Source organism: Aythya fuligula, chromosome 8, assembly GCF_009819795.1.
Source record: "Aythya fuligula isolate bAytFul2 chromosome 8, bAytFul2.pri, whole genome shotgun sequence".
In the NCBI taxonomy this organism is placed as follows: domain Eukaryota; kingdom Metazoa; phylum Chordata; class Aves; order Anseriformes; family Anatidae; genus Aythya; species Aythya fuligula.
This window is the reverse complement of record NC_045566.1, coordinates 25,900,504-25,923,726: the sequence shown is the minus strand read 5'-3', so window position 1 is coordinate 25,923,726 and position 23,223 is coordinate 25,900,504.

Genomic DNA, 23,223 nt, shown 5'->3' with positions numbered 1-23,223 from the left:
TTTTATTATGGCAGCTACTAATATCTGCAACATAAGAATGTGGCAGTTTTCTGCTATGGGTAGAAGAAATAGAAAAATTTAGTGTGTCATGGACTCAAACAAAGAAAAGTTATGGCAAGTTCGGTTTTCTTTGAGTGAGATTTTCCAAACTGCATGTGGAAAACCACATGAAAAAGGAAGGACATATGTATGTATTTGAAGAAAACTGCTTTTGTCTTCTGTAATGCCAATTAGAGGGTAGAGATGGGTCTTTTTTCCACGGGACAGTTTGTGTCTTCATAACCATGGTAGGAAAGAAGAGGGAGATGGCTCTAAGCAGAAACTTAAATTTATTCCTGTCAATGCTGAGAAAAGTATTTGGACTTAATTGTTTCCCAAATGAAGAAAAAGGAACCTGATAAGAAAAGGTTCCAGACCTTCTTGGATGAGAAACCATGACTGAGAAGACATTAGGAGGAAAATGAAGAACAAAGAATAAAATTAAGAACTATAAGAAGTAAAAGAAATCACGTTGATCAGCAAGCAAAGGTACTTCTTAAAGGCTGGGAAATGTATGAGCAAACAGATTTGACAAAAGTCAAGTTTAGCTACTATTGCAAAGGAAGTTAAGGCAATCACTAAAGGATTTTCAACCACATACGAATACAACAAAGTAAGGGTGTTATTACTAAGCATTTGACAGTAAGGATGAAGCATGGACTAGACTCAGATGTAAAAATGTAAAAGCATGAATGTATGAAAGTGCAGAAAAAATGGGAAATGCAGTAAAACGTACCACTGATTTGGTAGAGAGATCTTATGCTGTATCAAGCCATCAAACTACCTGGCAGAGCTGATTTGCTTGGCAAAGGAATTAGGAAAGATTACTTCCTTCTGATTAAGGCATTTGAGGGTGGTGCCACACAAGAAATCATTAGTTCAGCTGAGAAGAAGAGTACACGGGGATGGAACCGCTGGAGGGAAGCACAATTGTGTTATGCAGAAAACAACTGCTGGACTCAGGGCTCCCTGGGAGCTGAGCTTCCCCAAGGACCAGTGTGGGAACAGATGCTCGTGTCTCGTGTTTCCAGTAATGGTTGTCATAGAAAAGAGAGAAGTATGTTAATGCAATTTAATGATGGCACCAAAGAGGGATGAACTGTATATATAAAAGATAGTCCAAATATCGTGGATGAAATGGTAGGTGATAATGAAAAAAGTGAGGACCTTTCAATCTGAAATCATAGGGGGGAAAAAGGACAGGATATGGGATGAAGACAGGACAGTCAAACATCCCTTGTAATTCCTCCCTGAAAAAGGCAAATGCTGACCCAGTGCGTTTCAGTGGTAGTATTTCCAGTGATAAGTGAAACCAAACATTTTGACAAATTGTGTAGCATATACAATTCTAATCACTCACGCTCAGAAAAGCTATGTTAAAAGATGTGACATAGGAGTGGTACAGAAAAAAAATACAGTTATTTTACTCAGGAAAAGAGGAACAGCATTATTTTCAAAGAGAACGTCTATAGTAGACAAATCTGGCAAAGGACACATCCTGGTTTCCATTTTTCTACAGAGCCATCTTAATTGCATACATTTATAAGAAACCTGCTCCCCCTTGCTTAGACCTTGGCAAGTGACTGGCTGCAGCCTCTCATTTCCAGGGTGTTGCCTCATCCTTGTTGCTGAGCCACCAACCTACATTCCTCAGAAATGCAGAGAAACAGGAGAGACCAGCAAGCAAGCACATCTCTGCCTGATTACTTCATTGCTCCTTCTCAAGCCAAAGCTAACTGCTGCAGTGTGAGCCATGAGGCTTTTACTTGGGTAGACCCTTGGGTACCGCTCTGCTTTCTCAGCATGCCTCACAGTGGGAAGCAGACTCTGCAGTTCAGTGAGTGCCTTCCAGCTGAATGAACTATCACGTAGCGAATTTAAGAGCTTTGGTTGGCACGCATGTTTATTTACCTCCAGCATTAGATGTAAATGACAAGGCAGCAAATGATCATCCTTCCCCTTAACAAAGTGATCACAGTAAGATCTCTGCAGTACAGCAGTGACAAGGAAATGGAAGAGGACAATGTGTTCCCCATCTGTGACATGGAGCCATGTGGCTAATTGCTCCATCCTGTAACTGGCCACTCAGCAGCACAGAGAGAAACTTCCCGTGACAACCAGCTCCTTAATACCTGTTTTCATTGGTCAGCTCAGAAACTGCACCCTGCTGCAATAGTCAGCGAAGTGGAAGGTTTTCTAAGCAAAACAGCCACCTGCCTGCTCTTTGGTACTCACTTTCCACCAGCCAGTGAGCAGTTCTGTTGGCCACGAGGGGCAGATCAGCAGGAAGCAGCAGTTATGGTTTTGCAGGGTGCAGAGTCAGCCTGGTGCCCTCTTTATCTGAAGTCGGATGCTCCTTGGGAGCACTGTGACACAGATAATCCTTTGACTTATTTCAGAGCTGCTCAACAGGCAAGAATCTGGTTCAGCTGTCATAAAAGAGAGCTCTTTCATAAAGACGGTACAAAAATAAGTGTGATTTTTTCTGATATTCCAGTTACGTTCACATGCTTGTCCAGTGCACCCACTGGTCATATAGCTTGTGACTATGCTTTTCTTTCTTTCATCATTAATCTCTAAGCAGTGAATCTATGTGCAGGCAATCCTGCATGAGACAGAGCCAGCAGGAGACAAAATGAGGCAAAGAGGATTGCATTTGACAGAGCTGTTTAAATAAATTGTTAATTTTCTTAGAATACCGGGGGACCTGTCTGTAGCTCCAAATCTCCATAGCTTGTAATCTTATGAGCCATCTGTCTCCCTGTACGCTAGAGAAGGCTGCGGACTTCAGAAGATGATGAAATATTGGGATGTAAATATTGAGGGGATGGCAGATTATTGCAATACCTAATCCTGCATCTTGCAAGATGATGGGCTCCCTGGCCTCCCACTGTGGTAAGGGAATACAAGGTGTTCAGCATCTCCAAGGTCTGAGCTCCAAAACACACATACATTTGGTAAATTGGATCAATTTTACTGTTAGATATGATGAATGGATGCACCTGTGTTTCTGTATGTTTACTTTAAATTTGAACGTATATCTTACCCATTAAAAAGAAAAAAAATAACATTTTACGTTGTATTCAGTAAAACAAAGCAGAAAAAAAAGCAACAAAACAAAACAAAACAACACTCAACCTTTAAGATATGCTGTCAAACTGTGTCTTCACTCAGCTTTGTAGAGGACAGGGATTGGGTTAAAACTAACCAGTACTTATCAATTTTTTATAGGAGGGATGTCTTGGATGAAAAGAACTCATATCTTCTTAGTAGGTTAGGGCATATATTACATTTATGTCCTGAAATGCATAAACTCAGTACATAATAGGAGATCTTCTTTTTGGTGTAAATTAAATATTTAAAATGTGGTCTGTGGTGATGAAATTAATTTGGCTATATATCATCCTCCTGAAAAATGTTGTGACTTTGAAAGACAAATAAATGTATTTTCAACTCACAAACTCTTCAGTGTAATAATTCACGTCCTCCGTGGCTTTATATCTCAAGAGAGACAATATATCTTGTGGTAGAAGATCAGAGAAGAAATTTAGGAGACCTATGTTTCATTTCTAGTTTAAGAACTGAGAGGTTTAAAAGAATAGGAACTACCTCATATCTTTAGAACTATCCTTCACTCACTTCTCTTTAAGCTTTCCCATTGTAGCAGTATTTATCTATCTATATAAAGCAGTTTGATATCTTTGTATTTTTTTATACGGTTATCTATTATGTATTAATTATAATTTACAAAGAAACTATCAGACACACTTCAAGATACTACAATTATGTTTAGATTCATACTATGACATGTAACTGTGACATTTGAATAAATAAGAAAACAAGTACCTTCTCCCAAACTCTGAAAATAATCAACTGTGAAGCACAACACAAAATCACTCAGTTCCCTTTCTTTTAGCTATCTAATTAACAAAGCACCAACAGAGCCTTCTCCCAGTATGCCCAAATGAAGCACTGCACTTGTTACCTTAGCCCAGATCAGCCTCATAACACTGATTTTCCAACCCTATGTTGCTTTTTTAAATTAACTACCAGTCCATAATATTTTCTTATATACAGTTGATTGATAGAGCTTTTATAAGACAACTACCAACAAGACTTTTTGTGAAAGAAATAGCACAAATAACCAGCTTCACTGAATTCCAAGAAAAGTCTTATAAAGTAACTAAGAAACTGAAACTTTACCCTTCAGATAAACCCCAGTGAAAATATGGACCACAGATGTTTAAGGTCACTAGCTGGACAGCTGTTATTATCTCCATATGAACTATCTATATACATGTATATTGTCACCTACAGCATTGTCCAGACTTTTCACGAGTTTATTCTCCTGTATAGACCATTTTTCTTTGTAGAATTCCACAATATAACAATAAATGCCACTAAAAGAAGATGCCAGCACATTAGGCTTCTCAGGTGAACAGCACTGAATATTGACAAAGATCAGTGTTATGGTGTAATATTAGCACATATGTAAACATGTTGAACCAAGAATCAGGCTTATGTAATCTTTATAAAGATAGGATGGCGTAATGCACAAATTTGTAATGTAATTAATGGGCCACTAATGAAAATTCTTTTGAAGCTTTCATAATTCAGAAGTTCTCTGAGGGACATTAAAAATGAATTTCAGGCATTTGTTACAGAATATATCATGTAATTACTAAAATGGTTCTAATGCACTAGAAAGCACATGGCAGTAGACAGAAAATGATGCTACCAACCTTATCAAAAATTCCAAAACTGAAGTATCTACATGTTATATAACAGTACTCTTGCTGGACCTTTATTTGCACACACTACAAAAATTAAAAGCACCCATCTTTGTCTGACAGGTGTCAATTTTGAGAGCAGTTTAAATCCTACTAGCTTTTTGAAAACAATGAATATGCAATTCAGAAGAATACAGATTCTTTTCTTCTGACTACAGACTATTGGAAAATGTTATAATCTCATTGTTCTAAAAGAAACAGCAAATTGAATTCGAATATCTAGTACACAAAACCAGTGTCCCATTAAAAAATGTCAATCTACAAATTCTGCCTTGAGAAGAGGTTTTCAATCATCAATATTCTAACCATGTTACTTGACAGCTCAGTAAAGACCTGCTGGATGCACATCTTAACTTTATCCATGTTATTCTAATGCTGAAGGAAAATTGCTCCTTAAAAGCATCTCAGCACATGTATAAAAGAAGGGAAGAGAATATATATTTTCACCTCATCATAAGATATTCTGTCCAAAACCAAAATAGTGCATTACCCAGTTTGTTTTTTTCACAATTGCTAGTTGTTTCAGTGGGAGGTTGCTGGGCCTTGAAATGAAAACTTTGACTTATAATTACATAAAAATTCATCCTAGTCTTAGTTTAACTCATGAACCAGAGATGCAAGTTTATTTTAACCACTTTGCACCAATGCATAGTGCAATCCAAATGCAAAAAATATACAATATAGTGCAAGGTGATTTATAAATATTACAGAAGAATTTTTCTTGACAAGGCATAAGAACACAGATACCTATGTTGTTGTATACAGAAGACCTTTCTTGCATTTGGATTTCTAGGCAGAATAAAACAAATACCAGAAAGCTTTAGCTGGCTTGCTTTTGTTTTTGCATTCTTTCATATTTATATTAGACACTTCACTTTCTAAAATTATTGGACTTTTTTTTTTGAACTATGATTTATATAACAGTGGCTTTTTACTTTTCACTGATTATTTTTCTTTTTACCTCGTGTTTAGATTGAGCATGCTGCAATGGTTAATATAGCAAATACCAGTTCAAACTTTCTGTACGTTAACATTTTGAGAGCTGGAGACAATATCCTTTGAATCTAGAACTGTTACTCACCTAAGACATCTGCACAGGACTGGCAGATATGAGAAGCACTTACTGTGCACTTACAATGGCAACTGGAGGTCAAGCAGAATTCCTGACATTTAGCTACATAAACTGCTCTCCTGTTCATGTGAAAACATGCATAAAAGCTTCCAGATACAAGAGATAAGCTGCTTTATGCTTGTATTTGTCATTTGGTCAGGAAAATGAATATGAAGAATGTAAACAGCACAATTTAGAATTCAACATGAAGAATAAAATTGTGGGCCTACAAATCTTGGCTCTCACCTTCATCTCACAGTGTTAAACCAGTTAATTATACACACTGGTCTGGCAAGTGTCACAAGCAGTGACAATTCTGAGCTGCAGGAGTCCTGCCTCTTGGTGTTAATACTTTTATCTATTCAAGGTTTGCAGATACTTTAACTTGCAGTATGAGAATACACTAAGATATTCTCAACGATTTGTTACTACAGGCAAAAGCAGATGCTACCATCATCAAGCAAACTCACACAGTAAAAGAAACAGACTCCCAATCTCTCTCAGAAAAGTAGTATAGAAACATTAAATATTTTCCATAAAACAGTGAAATCTCCGCAAGAAACGATCCTTCTTATGCAACCTGCTCTCTGAATTATTTTTAAAAAGTTATCTCCATATCTCTCGAAGCTGAAATTTTTGCACCTCTGTCAGGAGACAATCTATCTCAAACACTCAATTTTTGTCAACTTCTTGATGGTGACACTGGTCCCACTTAAAAAACTGGCACATATGGCTGAAATGTTTTTACACTACCACTGAAAAGTGATGGTTTACAGCAGCTGAAAAAATTTGCATCTTGTATTTTGGTACAAATTCCCAAGAAGGTGTTTTTGTTTTATGGTTGGAAAATTTTATTTTCTGTTTCAGTGAAGATTTATGTACGAGGAATAAAATACAATCAGAAAAAAAACAATATGAGATGGGATGCTCATTTGCCTGGGAAAGCACATGCCTGTATGACCTAATAGTGCTCCATTACCTGTTTCCAACACCATTTTTAAGTGGCCAATATTTTTTTTGATTGCCACATTTCTACAGACAAAGCTGTTCATTGTAATACCTACTGCTAAAATAGTTTTCTGTGCTCAGGTTTATTTTTAAATTCAGTTTCCATTCAATTTCAATTCCAATATAACTTAACTGCTCAGAGTGACACCAGATCAAGTTAGCCATGGCTTTGCATGATCACCTCTTGGAAACCTCCAGGGATGGAGAACCCATGGTATCTCTGGGCAGCCTGCTCCGGTGCTGTTCTACCCTCCTAATTAAAATGTTTTTCCTAATGTTCAGCCCAAAATCTCTCAAGGTGCAACTTGTGGCCATTGCCCCGTTACATGATTTGCCAGTATGACAAAGTGCCTGTCTCTGTTGTCTTTGTAACCCCCTTTCAAGTCGGTTGCCCTTAGCTTCCTCTTCAGCTGAGTAAACAAGCCTTTCCTACTGAAAAAAAAAAAAAAAAAAAAAAAAAAAGCATTTCTTTTTATAGGGTAAATTAAAATAACACTTTCTATTTAATAGCTGAATCATCATTTTCTGTGTATTTTTAGTTTGCTTTCCTGGAGAATAGCAGATGTCATTTAATCTCTGAACAGGGCCTGCTTTCAACATCAGCCTTGCTACACATTTGATGGTAACAGGTGAGTTTAAAGATAATATTTCTGGTACTAGTAACAGCACAAAAATATCAGTTTAACTTACAATGCTATCAATATCTATTAGGGTTCTGTGACACGGGTAGTTAATGCTATTCTTTTGTAATTCTATCCATAAAAATGCTACATCCCCAAATTACCATCATCAGTGGTTGACAATCTGCCACCTTTCTCTTGAAAGCATTACTTCTCTGACATGTTATAGGATACAATAGCAAATACCTGGTTGTGGGAATCCATGAGTACTTTAAAATAAATCTTACATTACATCATTGTGAATACAAAGCTCTTGTATGTGACTTGCTATGTTTTCTGTGCTATATTGACTAAACTGGATCAGGCTGCATTAGTACTTTCAGGGAATACCAGCACCTAAATTCTTCATATATTGGTTCAAAAAAACCAACCAACCAAACAAACAAACAAACAAAAAAGTAGGTATTTGAGCATTTATTCCTATATGAATACCCCCAAATCACCCCAGCACAGAGAATCTATGCTCCTCAAAATGGCCACCTGTCGAAAGAAAACTCCAGGTAAATTCTGATTACAACTGTGGTGATATTGGGACATAAAAGTGGTAGCTTTCCAAGCTACTTTTAAGACGAAAAGTAAATAAAATGATATTTGAAGGTCTTACTTTATTCTTCTGTTTTGTAATAAAGTTTCTCATTGCTTTTGTTCTCATTGTGAAGCAGGATGTGCAGGAGTTAATAAAACGATGCCCTTCTGCCAAGCTTGCTGTGAATGGCAGGGCCTGTTCTACCACACACTACTCCCTTCAAAAAGGTTCATCCATTTATGGCCACCCTTTCATTTTCCCACTTATCATAGAATTCAAAGAAAATCACTAAAGGCAGAAAACATTCAAGACACTCTATTGTAGAAACTGATTGTTATGACCTGCTTGAAAATATCTTCTACATATAAGCGAAAGGCTAATTAAAACAGTGAGACCTTCCAACCCATGCCCATACTGTCCATACAGTCTTCAAGACAGGACTGAGTAATTGCAGGTAATTATATATTCTTATATTCTATATATTATTATATATATATTCTCTACCAGCATCTGCCTTAAGGTTCCTCTCACATTCTGGCTGAGGCTTCCTAGAGGGTTTCAGGCCAGAGCACACAGAAGGACGTGAAACACTTGGCCCCTGAGCAGCTCGGCTGGGCAGGGTGTAGGTGCAGGGAGGGAGGTGTGGGCTCCCAGCAGGGCTCCTCCCTTGCAGCACCCCCTGCTATTTGCTTACCGAGATGAGGCCACTCCTATCCTCATCCCCTTCTCAGAACTGGGCTGTTGCAATGCAGTTGTCACTACATCTCTACCACACTCCTGTGAATGACTACAAAGATAAAAGGGCAACTAAAGCCATGAGCTTGTACAATGCCAGAGCGCTGTTTTTAGTTAATGTAACAAAATCAATTACAATGAAAAAGTTTCAGAAACTTTATATGCAATGCTCAATAAAACCAAGAATTTTGGCAGGACTTTGGCAAATAAAAATATTAATGCTATGAAATCGCTCTAATCATGTAACAGACTTTTTTTTTTTTTTCTGTTTAGTTTTCATCACATTATAGGCATATTGTTTATATATTGCTTAACGACACAGATTTACAAGAGAAAGAAGGTGCTGAGTTTTACAGAGGAGACCTAATGTTATTAATCTGTCTGTGCCCATGGGCAGTTACTGCTCATCCTGGGTCATCTTTGCTCATGATCTTTTACGACAATTGGAGAATTTATTTCAAAAAATGAAGCTAAAAAAATCAGAAAAATTTATTCATCTCTCAAATACAGCTGACTGCAACTCCAACATAGAAAACAAGAGTGCAGAGGACCAGCCAGATTAGAGAGTGACAGGGAGTACTATAATGTGTTTTCTTTGTAAATCAGACAAAAGACATGTTTACAAAGAAAAAAAAAAAAAAAAAAAAAAAAAAAAAGGAAAGCCTTCCATAATATTAATTTAATGTACTAATTTAAATTGAGCTGTGATTTATGAGCTCTGCTGCCTCACCAAGAAGTACTGTAAAAGTATTGTACCCTGAAGCCAATACTTTGTCTTTAGATTGTCTTTTGGGACTGAAATGAAGTACAACAAAAGACATTTTACATATCCTTGTTTCAAGTTGTTTCTTCCTATTGATTGGATAATTTCTCCTTCCTTTTGCTGAATTTGAAGGGATTTTAACTTTCATTTATTTTCAAGTTTCAAAATTCACATTAGTAAAGAGTTTTTAAGAAGTAATCACTGTGGCAATTCAAATATCATCTATGTTAATCCTAACAAACTGCATTCAGATAACATTAATGGGCTGATTTACAAGTAATAAAGCAAGGATGGAACTATGCTTAATTTATCCTGCTGTGTTCAGATATTACCACACATATGGCAGAGGAGATTACCAGCAGTTCTCACGATTCTTGAGGCATAACATCAGATTAATGATGGAGTAAGAAGGTCAGTTCAGGTATAACGCCACCTTTTATCCTGGATTAATTCAGGGCTAAATTTTGGCCCAATTTAACATAAATTTTAATTTTACTTGCTGATTGGGGTCATTGTCTTATAGCAGAATAGTGGTGAATTCTTTGTCTGAAGGAGATGGAGGATTCCCAACCCAAGAGGTTAAATATCTCATTTACTCTCTCACTAGTTCAGGTTCTGGATAACAGAAGTCAGTACCTGCCTTCACACAATTATCGAGGAGAGAATGTTTGCTCTCCAGATGTAAAAGTTAATACTAAACTAGCACCACTGCAACATAATGAAACAAACAGGGGAGACAGCACAGACAATATTTCTGGTGAATTTCAGGCCATTTGGGAAGAATAAAACCAATCACGTATGCAGATGAAAATAGTTAATCTGTCTGCTTAAACAAACTGCTCATCTTCTTTATGAGAAAGAAATGAAAAAGAACAGTAGGTGAAGAAACTAAAAGTATCTGATAACACAACTTGGTCTCAAATGAATTAATTGTTAGAGAAGATAGTTATTACCCATAAAATTAAATGCTATAAATATAAACATTGCTTGAGAAAAACTGATATATCTCCAAGATTTCATATACAATCTCTAGCTGTTTTCTGATAGATTAATTATGTCCTAATAAAACCATAAAAAAAGCATTTAATTAAATGCGAAGTCGTGTACTCCCATGTAATAGAAACATCAGCATGATAAATGCTGTGCAGCTGTAGTGAATACATTGTAATACCTGTGTTTATTGGAAAGCAAAGAGAAACAGGTGTGGTCTATGGAGTAAGCAATGGATTTAAGGCTAAGAGAACAGGTTTCTAGGTCAGGGATAATTCCTGATGTTTATTTTGTTTATGGTTATATTGATTTTTAAACCTCAGTTACAAAACAAACAAAAAAAATTGCTTCATGGCACTATGGGAGACTGAATTCCTCATACTTGGTATTGCCTCTTGAGATGCAAAGTGCTCTGAAAATTAACTTACTCAGTTTACATACAACCCTTTTTTCCTTGGCTTGAAATTCAACATCTAAACCCAATTTTAAGAAGGATCCCAGCAGATCCTTCACTTTCATTTAGAAAGCTGTTTGTACTAACATAAACTGTCAGCCTTTACTTCCTCTCTTCATCTTGTAAGAGACACACACAGCTTTTGACCACAGTAAAGTGACAGCCAACTAGGGTCAGCACACTAGTCTTTCCATTGAGTGGTCTCTGTTAAAACCCATGAATAGATGAGAGTGGCCGTGGTAGCACTGTGACCTCCCGTAGTTATTAATCAGAGGTGAGATACGATTGCCTTCTGCATGCTCCAGCCAGGCACTGCCTGGACAGGCATGACAGGCAAGGAGAGGCTGAGCTGGCAGCTCTATGTATGGATGGCTCCCAGATAAGCAGATAGGTGTCCAATTTATTAGTGGTTACTCTGATTAGAAAGGCCCATGATCAGTGCCAGAATTAAAGCCCCCTGAAGCTAAAGTGCAGCAGCATAGGTGAGATGGATAAGAAGACAGAGAGTGGAAAGCCACAGAAGAGAGAGAAGACAAGCAGAAGGACAAAACATATGATCAAGAAGAGAAGCTGACCCAGTAAAAGTCTCTCATAAGCAGCAGGGAATTGTTCAGTGGTCTCACATGAGCTGAGGTTATACAGACCTTGAGCACAAGAGTGACAAGTTCACTTGGGGTTGTGCTGGACTAAAGTATGCTATAGAGGAGCTCCCACATACGTCATCTGGACAAGGGTGACCTGCCTCATTTTCTTGCCTTTGGTAAGAAAAGCTGCAAGCTAACAGTGTTTTTGTGCTACCCTGAATGATCCTTGTCATTAAAAGTGATTTATTAAGCCAGATGATGAAGACTAATGCAGAAATCAAAATAAACGTCTACTGTTACAGATACTGGAAACTTATATTTCAACTGTGTTTTATGAGGGAGTTGGAAGGCTCCCTAAAGATTGAACAAGGGGTATTGTGGTGGAGTGCCTTGTGCTCCTGCTCCTCCACCTGGAACATCTAAAATATCTTAGTGTCCCTGCTTATTTTGCTACAGCCTCAAAAAATATTCAAGAAGCATTGATGTCTATAACCAGAGCCTTGAAATTAAGGCATGGTTATTTTTGTCACTAAGAACCTTTCAGGAAAAAACATTGGTTAGGTTATTTAGCACATGAATAATAATGTGCATCACAATCTCATCTTTTCCAATTCATTCAGATTTGAATGAAATTGTTAGATACACAAATTGTCAATGGTTTCTAAAAGGCAGAAGATTAAAACATTGTAATGTAAACAACACTTCATCTGCAGATTTCTTAGGCCCGTTTCCTACATTATGTCTGAAATCTTCCTGGTCATTTGAACTTTTACTGTGAATGACTACTTATCCAAAGTGATCAAGAAGCTACCTGCAAAGAGAAGTACCTTTCCTACTGAGGAGCACTGAGAACAACTGCCTTTATCACAAGAGAGATCACAGGACTTCCTAAAGCAGTGCCTGTGGAATAAACCGAAACACACAGCATGTGGAAACACAGGTGTGTGGAATGGTTCCTTATGGGCTTTGTTTTGCTCAGGGAGAGGAGGACAGGAGATGCTAAGAGCTCTGGGCAGAACTCAGTTAATCGAGCAGACACCTACACTCAGTAATCAAAATTAAACTTTTATAGAACCTATTTGTTAAAATACAAGATGATGACATTTCCAAGACCTTATAGACTTTATCACTACCAACCTGGTGCTTACTTACGACCCTGTTATATTTCTGTTTCTTCAGGAAGGCTGAATAAATACCATTGATTTTAAATTGAGTGGGGGAGGAGTGAAAGGGGAAAGAGGAGGTGCACACAGAGGTCACTCCAGAAATATTCTACCTACCAGTAAAAAAAGGTTGTAAACATTCGTTGTATTACATAGTAAATTTAAATAGAAAAATGAAGTATCCAGAAATTCAGCTGGGGCTCCACCAGCTGATGATACTGCTCAGACTACTTGATGAATCCTTCCTTACTTGACTTTTTGCATCCCCTTACTCAAGATACACAACTTTCTGTCAACTCTCCACACAACAATGATAATATTCTTAGCCAAAGATGGTTACTATCTCATACAGGAAAGAATATGTATATCTATAGTTTTGTTAGTATAGTTTTATATTATTTTTTTCCTTCTCAGATGTGAAGGAAGGAATACAGACACAAAGTGACATTACCACCATATTACAATGTCTCTCAGTCTGACCCAGTTCTGCAGTGAATCACTACACCTGAATTAAAGAAAGTCTTACTGTTAAAGTTATTTCTGTGGACATGGGGGAGTGCAGCACTTTTTTTTTTCTTTTTATTACTGGATTAAATATTTTGCAGCATACTCTAAAGCACTTCAGGGCTTCCTTATGAAAGAAAGCTATAAAAGCGTATTTAAAATGCTTCACCTCTATGACAAACAGTTGTATTATAATGGAAAAACGACAGGGTATGAGCTAGAATTTATTAAGCTTTCTTATGGTGAATAATGTTTAGATTAATAACAATTAGGTAGAATAAAAGCATGATATGAATGTGACTAAAAAGAAATATTTAAGCAATGTGGTAGTTATTAATAAGTCAATATAATTTTTGACAGCTATCTAAATATCTTAAGAACCTTTTCAAAGTCATGGTCCATCTAGATGCAAAATCTGTGTTTATTTAAATATTGCATATCAAAAGAAAGATAAATATGCAAAAGGTAAACACCAAAGTATGTCTATATTCTAAAGAAAACAAGTTAACCAATGGGGAAGCCAGTGGAAAGTTTCTGATGGTACTTTTAACAAATTTTTAAAGATACTTTGGTGCCGAAAGATGCTGATAGATTTGTATGGGATTTTAAAAAATGTCCTAAAAGTCCTGAAGGATTTATGTACTTAACATCATTTATGAGAAAAGCCCTTGCTGATGATTTAATACGCAATTACTTAATACTACATAGTATTTTCATCGAAGTCTTAAACTCTAGTCCAGCACTCCATTGATTTACCTGGGGCCCAATATTGGCTTAAAGGTTGTTTATAGGTTTGGGGTCATGATGGCTAGCACTTAGAAACTGAATAATAAAACTCACCTAAATTATACATGGCTACTTTAAAAATAGACACAACACAAATGTCACTGGCATCATTAAATAGTAAACAGTACTGTCTTTCAAAAACCGGAGTTAGTTATTTATTATGTTGTGTGTCCATAGACACCATATAAGAAAAAAAAGACGCTTACGCTTCATTCACTTTCTGCCATCAGGTTAAATAGTACATGCATTTCTGACAGACTAGAACAAGTCCAGAAGGTATTATATAATAAGGGGAAATACACAGATTCATGCTTGTTTTGATAGTGTTCTGCACAACCTGACTGCAGACTGGCTCTGCCAGACCCGCTGAACATCTCACCCCTGGGCAATGGGGAAACCAGTGGCCACGGAGAGCCATCACAGGACATGAGGCAGCTCGGAGGTGGACAACAAATGCCATCACTATTTGCAGCAACAACAATTTTCCACTGTGAAAAGTTAAGGAGTGGAGCATGTTGCCCAGACAGAGAGAATTTTCCATCCTCAGAAATTGCCCACATCTGACTGAACAAAGCTTCAAAGGCCTAGCTTTGAAGCTGTTCCTGTTTAGAGCAGGAGGCTGGATAAGGTGGCCTCCAGAGTTCTCCTCCAGCCTTAGTTTTCTATGAATCTTTTCCTGTGAAGCCTAGAGGAAATGGACAAGATCACTGTGTCCAGTCCTCAGCTGGGTGCTGACTGAGGCTTGCCCAGAAGATGCTTAGTTGAAAGTTTGATAGCAGCTGCCAGCAAAGCAGTCAGTATGGACACAAACCACTGAGACCCCAACAGAAGCTGTCATTTTTAAGGGAACAAATTTAGCCACTAATTTGACATAAATACCCAAAATAATAAATGTGTCATTTATTCTTTTGTAATATGCTATAAATTATCCTTGTTTGTGTGCCTCAGCATGACCAACTGAAATGTAACTGTTCTTTATTGTTCTAAAAAATTGCACAGACCCTCTGTCAATTTGCACTTGCTGTATGCTACACCACCTCAGTGACAAAATCAACTTTTTAGTCACTTGGAAAATAAATAAGCCACAGAAAAAGCATAAGATAAATTCAGTCTAAGGAGATATTAATTTCAAATACAAAGTAAAATTAAATTTTACCTGTAGTAACTTGCTGCAGCCTTTCTAAAAAAATATAATATTAATTTTGCAAAATCCTGTTGGAAATATTTGCCAGGTGCTTCAGGTTAAGAATACACTTAAACACATGCTTAACTTTTAGCATAAGCTTAAATTCCATGAAGTTACACACACTTAATATTAAGTATTTTTTTCCAATGCCTTTTCTGAATGAGTACAGTTGTTTCACTTTTCTACATACAGTTAGTCCCTTCTATCTAAGGGACTTCCTAAGGCTACCAATCTTACAGAGAAAATGCTGCCAACTGAGAATATTTCATGCTGCTACTATTATTTTCATCAGTATCTGATCTAATGGTGGTTGCTATCGCTGTCCCCCAAAATAGTGCAGTAGAGGCTACTTTGCACAGTAAAAGAATGAAGAATTGACATGAGAAAGCAATTATGTGGGAAACATTGAATCAAGCATTCCCAGATGGTATATTTATATTGAGAATAAACTGTAAGGGAGCCAAGTTGGAAGTCTGTGAAACTTCCACCATTGTTAAAGGGACACTGTCCATTTGTCTTGGGCCCCCAAACTGCAAGTGAATTTTGCAAAACTTGGGATGAAACACAAATTATTAATTAAAATTCAAAGCACTATTTTTATTTATTTTAATAAAAGTATCAATTTCAAGTCAGTAAGAAGTCTAACAGCAGCATTAAGCAGAGGTGCATGAATCCGAAAAAAAACCTGGATGAAGACAGAAGTCAGGCTGTGTGTTTTCTCGTGTCATAGGCTAGGCTTTGTGCAATACAGAAAACAAAAAGGAAAGTGATAGATCCCAAAAGAGGTATTTGAAAACTGTTTCCATTGTAATGAACAGCATTGTCAGGTCAGCATTTTTTATTTTTTTAAAAAAGTACAAGCTTGGTTGACAGCAACCCTTTAAAGAAAACAGTCCATTACATTAAATGTCAACGAAAAAGAATGAGTAATTGCTCAGATGCAGCAATGCCAGCAGCAAGAGCAACCAAAGCAGAAAACAGATTAGGCAAGATCTGCAAATACTCTCAGGACTATTTACATCACAACTCAAGATATATGTAACTAAAATCCCCATTTTAATAAGAACAGACATTCTTCTTCAGTCCTATTTAGCTTTTGGTGTAATGAGATGTAAAAATTAAAAAATAACAACTGTAGCAATTTTATACTCACCAACAGAGGTAATGTTTAATAGTGTATGTTATCTTTCAGCCTTTTTTTTTTTTTTTTTTTGAGACCAGAAATGGACTACATTCAAGACCTTTCTTTTTTTTAGTTTTTTATTTCAACTATCCAGAGGTTTGGGTCAGAGAAACTTTCATCTCTCATAGAAATTAAAAGTCTGCATTTTTCATTTGAATAAGTGTTTATATCTACCTTATGACTCTAAAATATAGGCTGAAAAATGGGCATTTTCTAGTGCATGTTGCCTACAATTTGAGCAAGAATTAGAAACTGGAAGAAAAAAAGCTTCTCTAGATGTGTTTAAACCTCCCAAATATCTGGGTGAAGTTCACCGGTTATTTCAGCTGAACTTGTTCACCCATATCACGGCAAACCTACAGCAAATCTGAATGGAGCAAATTAGAAATTCACTAGAATTTCTTCTCCATTATTCTACAAGAGTATGTGTGATGCAATGAACATGTAATCCAGACTGTAGCAATGTTGAAAAAAACCTGGGAGCCGTGGAATATTCCTAAATATTGCAAATTCTTCAGGCCTTTCATTCTTAGAACAGAAGTTGGTTAACTACAGAGAATGAAATTTGAAAAGAAGCAAAACCAAAGTGATGTTACTGTAATCTCAGGGCTTTATAGACTACTTTCAAAGTCCCACTGAGTTATAGCGGGCATGCAAAATTGTCCCTTTCCTCTTAGTGCTAAGTGTGGCTGGGCATGACTTGGCATCGCACCTCCAGCAGCTCTGTAGCGATCACGCCCACTTCTCACACACACAAGCAAACTACCTGCTGCGATATATCATCTAGTTTATTCACAGACCCTCCAGCCAAATGAAATATTTTGTAAAGCCACTCATCCATTCCACTTGACAAAAAGTTATGCTGTTAGAAAGATTTGAAATGGTCATTAGAGAAAAGGAAGATGGTTCCGGTGAATAGCCAGAGCCTGGGACAAGTTGAGTTTTGGACACCAAGGACATTACTCATGTAAAAGCCTGGGCCCAGCTTCCCTCAGAAATGGGCAAAGTTCCCAATTCCTTCAGACATCTGTTTGATATTACTGCATGTAGACTCACCAGGGAAGGATTCAAGGAGAGCAGAGCTGGCTTGACCATGGAGGCAAAAGCCAAATTTCCAAAGAGGGTTTAGGGGGTCAGAGGGAAAGAGGAGTTGGAGGGGTAAGCTGGATTCAGGAAGAAATGAGGGACAGAACAGCTCCAGGGTGGGAAGGACCTCCAAGGTTAACACAAAGACTGGGAATGAGAGAGGAGGGCACAGTCTCAGGAGGACTGAGAGGTGAGCAGAGGAGCATCAGAAGGGGCTGGGTGGGAAAGGGTTACCAGGCGGAGTCATGGAGCACAATGAAGGTGGATGCTGCCCTTCCCCTCTCCTTCCCTGCCTGTCCTTCTTCTGAGCCCTGCCCTGTTTGCTTGAGGAAAGGAAGTGCTACTCCTGCTGGGATGCCTGAGGTACCTGCTCTCAGCCCCATCCTCTGCCTCCACCCAACATGAGCAGAAGCAGCCTCCTCCTCCCTCCCACACCCCAACGGCTCACTCTTGATTTTTCCAGCCCCTGAAAAAAAAACAAAAGAGACTGGCCTGGATCTGGCACTTCCAGTGGGGAGGGAGGACAAGGGATGGGCTGAAGACATGAAAGCAAGTGGGAACAGTTTTGCAGCCAGCTGCGGAAGGATGAGTCCCCCAGCAAGAGACCCCAGCCCTTCCCTGAGGGACAGGGGTGGGACACTGCTCGGGATGAAGTGATCAGTGCTCATGCCCACAATCTCAAAGGGCACAGACAGACACAGTTCCTCCAGGGGACATCAGAGAGCTGGCAATGGACTGTCCCACTGGGCTGGCGGTAAATCCGATGAAGAAAATGAAACTAATGAAAAGAGTGCTTTTTAGGGAGTTGCAAGAACTAAGGGGAAAAAAAGTGCATCAAAATGATTATATAATCTCCTGGAATAGATCAGTGAAATGGACTAAAAAAGGGAGACTTCATCCATGAGTAGGAAGATATGTTTCTGCACCGTGCAGCATGAACAGATAAGTTCAGGAACCGAGAGATAATGCGAATAATCATTTCTTCAGATGATGCCAGAACATAAGCGAGGCTTAGAGAAAGCACCGTGCTGGTGAACACACACTAAAATGAAAGCAGAGGGCTGGCACTATACCTGAAATTACTTTTATTTATAAACAGCCAGATAGTCTGCCTTTTTGTTTTGAAGTGCCTTGGATATTTGTTAGTAGACAAAAAGGCAAATAAATCACTAACACCTGAGCAAGAGAACTGAAACGAGCACAGCATTGCTTCCTTGTTCTCCTCTAAACGGGTGAGCTCACAAGTTACCCTAAATCACACAACCAGCATATGGTGCGTCTGGCAGATTAGTGGTGGCACACACGGAGCTGCACGGAGCTGGCCCTTTGGCGCATCAGTTGGTATGTGCTGGCCAGACAGGTGCTAGCCACAGCCCCAGAGAGCCCTGCCAGAGCCCTGCAACGGGCAGCAAGGCCCGGCTGCTCACAGCAGCTGGCACCAGATACAAGGGCAGCAGCACAACGCGTCCCACAGCTCCCACTGGGGGAAAAACTCCCCTGAACTCGCTGCTGGTAGGAGTAAAAGGTGAGTGTGGCCACTAGGGTGTGACCCAGGGATGGGTGAGGAGGAGAATAGTGGTAGCTCACAGGAAAAAAAATAAAATACAGAAAACCTCTGCATCTGATTGGAAGAAAGTGCAGCAGCAGTCTGTTATTGGCACAGTTTTCCCAAACAAGCTATGGGGCTGCAGTCCGATTTCAGACAGCAGATCTGGGTCTCCTCTAACTGAAACAAATGGGTATTTGCCAGCTACTTCAAAGGAAGTGTTTAAAATGAGACTGTTAAACAGCTAGGAGAGCTGATGTAATCATATGTTAACCCAATTATCCTTTCCAATATGTATTTGTCAGCATTTAAGCCCATCTGCCATTGTGGGACCCAAGAGCCTAAATTGTACAGGTCCCTCTTGAGTGCTGGTCCTGGCTAACCTAACAAATTCTGTGCCATATGCAAATTTTAATCTGCAAATGTTCTCTCTCATTTCCAGACCCTATAAAACAACTGGTCTTCTTATGGGCACTCTGTAGTTAATTCTTTGCCACTCTGGAATTTTATCAATTTTTCTATTTTGTCTTGTACTGCTTTACAAATCTCTAATCTACAGCAGCAATCTACCTCTAAGCCTCTGAATACATGGCTGTCTTAATAGCCTCTTTGGAGAGACTTTGCAAAAACAATAAAAAATTAAAATAACATAAAACAAACAGCTCCTTTTTTCACTCTTACGTTGACACAACAAATAGATGCTGGTGATGTATTTTTTCTTTCCAATAAAATATCCCTGTTTATTGCTTTTTTAACTTCTTTCTTTTTCTGCAGGTGTTTTATTATTCTCTCTAGTTACTTTTTAGTCCATTTACCTGGGACTTCAAAGAAATTCCCTGGTTTCCAATTTCTAGAAATAAGCTATGTTTTTTTCAGTAAATAGGTGCAATGCCTACTATCCAAGCTGATATAAATTCAGGTAATGGGATATCTTCCGGCAGCAGATAATCTGTGCCTCAACCAATCTAATTTAATTCATATGTAACTACAGCCATAGTGGGACAAACAGTGGGACAAAAACTCAGTTAAAATGTTCACTACAGTATTCAAAGCTGTAATACTAAATGACAGTTCTGTTTTTATGATTTCAGGTAAAATAAAAGGCCTGTGATGTATTTTTTTTTTCAGTAACTCTGATGCTGCAAGACATTTTGAGGTGAAGGATCCTAATTCTCATTTTTACTACAGACTTGTCAATAATACTCTTGCAGGAAAAAAGATTCTTATAGTGTAAGTGAAAATCACTTCCAGTTGGATTACAAGGGTACTTGAGTACTATGTTGAGTTGAAGTTTGAGAAAAAAAATATATGTATTTCATGTGCATGAAAAATCAGTAGATATAAACTAAAGTAGGAAACAGTTTTCATTTGTATCAAGCAGTTTTCTTGCAGAAATGTACTTTGAATGGTTATTGCAGTTCATAGATGTAGGTAGCTAAATTTGTTTGAGCATCTAGAGTCTGTGTTTCAGAGACAGCCCTGTGCTAAGAGCATAATTTAACATTTGGAACCACAGGAAGGGTTCATTAGTATAAATGTCTGCAATACTAATCAAGGGAAATAATGTTCTAGTCTGGATAATAATTAACATTCAACCGACTTGCAAATGTAAAAACCAGGACCCTCAAAATACAGGCACCAATGAACTGAAGGAAACAGACATCTAATTTTTTTAACTACTTGAATTCCCTCTTCTAGCAGACTACCATAAACGCTTAAGGGAAATGATAGCAGCAGCATGCTGTGCTACAGTGAACACTGCATTGCATCTGGTGAATGGAGTCTGTACCTTCTGTTGTGCCTGGTATATCTTTTGTACTCTGAGAGACAGCCAAGTTTACTGTATCTGAATAGGAAAAAAAAAAAAAAAAAAAAAAAAGGAGAGGATTCCATCACGAACCTCAAATGTGAGTTAAAAGCAACAAAGTGACTGTGGTGTAATCCTTACTGCTTATATATGCCAGAATAAGATCAACAATTTTTTTCCAGTACAACCGCCAGAAAGCAAGCAAGGAATAGTACTAGACTAAACACAGAATGTAAAAGAGCATAGAGAATTGGGGTCTGTGCTAGAGGAAACATGAAACCCCAATGAATGGAGCAGAATAAATCGCAGACAGTTGAGAGCAGCATTATAGGTTCCCCACGTGGGTGCTAACAGCGGAGTTCCATGAGGTTTTGGCAATGATACAATATGCAATGACAACTAAAAGAGTTTGCTGAATTATTTAGGCATGAAATCAACACACCTCAGACAAAAATAGCCAATGTAAGTTGCGCAAAATAACTTAAAAATAAAGCACTGAGTCTGAGAGGGAATGCAGTGGGTTTTGTTCACCCAACTCTTTATGCTCTTGTTTCTCTGGAAACGCTCCTCAAGTGTAAGTGAGGATATCCGAGCAGAGTCTGTTCTGGAGGTAAATATGGCTGAAGGGGTTTTCATGCTGCGTGTCCTCTAGGGTGGGCTGGGAAAGGGAGGAGTTCTACAAGGAAATGCCTCCTCCTCCCTTCCTCTCGCTCTATTTAGCTTTGATTAATTCCTAGTAGTGCTGTCCCTGCATTCCCTGGCTTTATTTGTTTGTTTAATGTTGTTGTTGTGCACAGAACACAAGTGCCTGTGTATTTTCAGGGACGATGTTAGCTTTGCAGGAAATGCATCTTTTCCCTTTCCCTCCTCAACAAATTTTCTCCTAACTAAGATGAAGACGGTAACAATTGCCTTAAAAATGAATTGCTGGCAATTCATATTTATTAATTCATTTTCTTTTCCTGCATGTTACTCTCACAATATAAACATAGCGGGGTTTTTTGTTTGTTTGTTTTTAGCTTCTGTTGGATGTGGCATGATCTTGCTTTCATCATACAGATTACACAGGGAGAGCTTGGGAAAAATCGGAGTTGAGCGCAGAGGCTGTAATGTATTCGTAGCCCCTGAATGTTCAAAAGTGTATTGAAAGTGTTCAAAAGTGTATATTCACAAGCACATTTCAGACGATGCACTGCCCAGACCCTCAAACAGAGGGGCAGAAAATGTGAACTATCAAATATGCCCAGCATTTGTGGGGAAGACATGCAGCAGGTTTGGATTCTTGTTTTAAAAGTTAACAAATAATCCTTTTTAAAGGAATACTTGTCCAGGAGCTTTCCTGAGAGGAGGACAATTAGCCAGGAACCTTTCAGATCTCCTGTCTTTTCCCAGTATTGGCAACCAGGGCCTGGACTCTACGGACAGTCAGTATTGAGTTTATCAAACTTGAAAGGCAATATAAGCTAATGGTGCAATCCTCGGTCAAGGGCCTCAGGAGTAAAAGATAACATCAGGCTGTTAAAAAATAAGTAAAAGATAACATTCAGGATGTTGAATAAGAAAAGGGAAACAATGCCTCCCAAAAACATGGCTTAGTTTAGTGGCCTGTTCTCTTATCTCATTAAGAACTTCACCATCTTGCAGGGCAGGAGGTATTTCCTTCACAGCCACCTGTCTCAGGCACTTTTTCACTATGATAGCTCATTTTCCTTCTTCTGCAATGTCCCTCCCTACATCTCTAGCTCCCTTTTGCTACTTACAGAAAAGTGGGCTTCAACAGCAGGCTCCTCAGGATATTCCAGGCAGAGCCACGTACTAGCAAACTATCCAAACAGGGGATATGTGGTAAGACAGAAGGAACGAGCTTGCCACACCGTATGGCTGGCAGCGGTGAGTTATACAGAAAGACCATCACTTCTTCCAAGGAGGAGACAAGGTGTCTTCTGGCAGCTTTTGGCACTGGTTGTTGGTTTCCATAAGCTGAGGACGATTAGCTCTAGAGGAGGTCAGCAGGAGCAGGAGCCACTTCTGGAAGCCTGTTTCTATCTTACTAGAGAAGAGGAAATCACACAGGCAGCAAGACAAGTTTTCCAGCCTGAGTGCTAACTGAACAAGAGCTGAACGTTTTGGCAGCTCTGCACCACGCTGACACCATGACATTTTCATAGTTCAGCTGGGCTGAGCAAGACCCTAATTACCAGATTTAGCCAAGGTAGCCATGATACTAATTCATGCCACTGACTGTGCCAGGCGTGCAGCCCCAGCAGCACAGCTGAGCATGG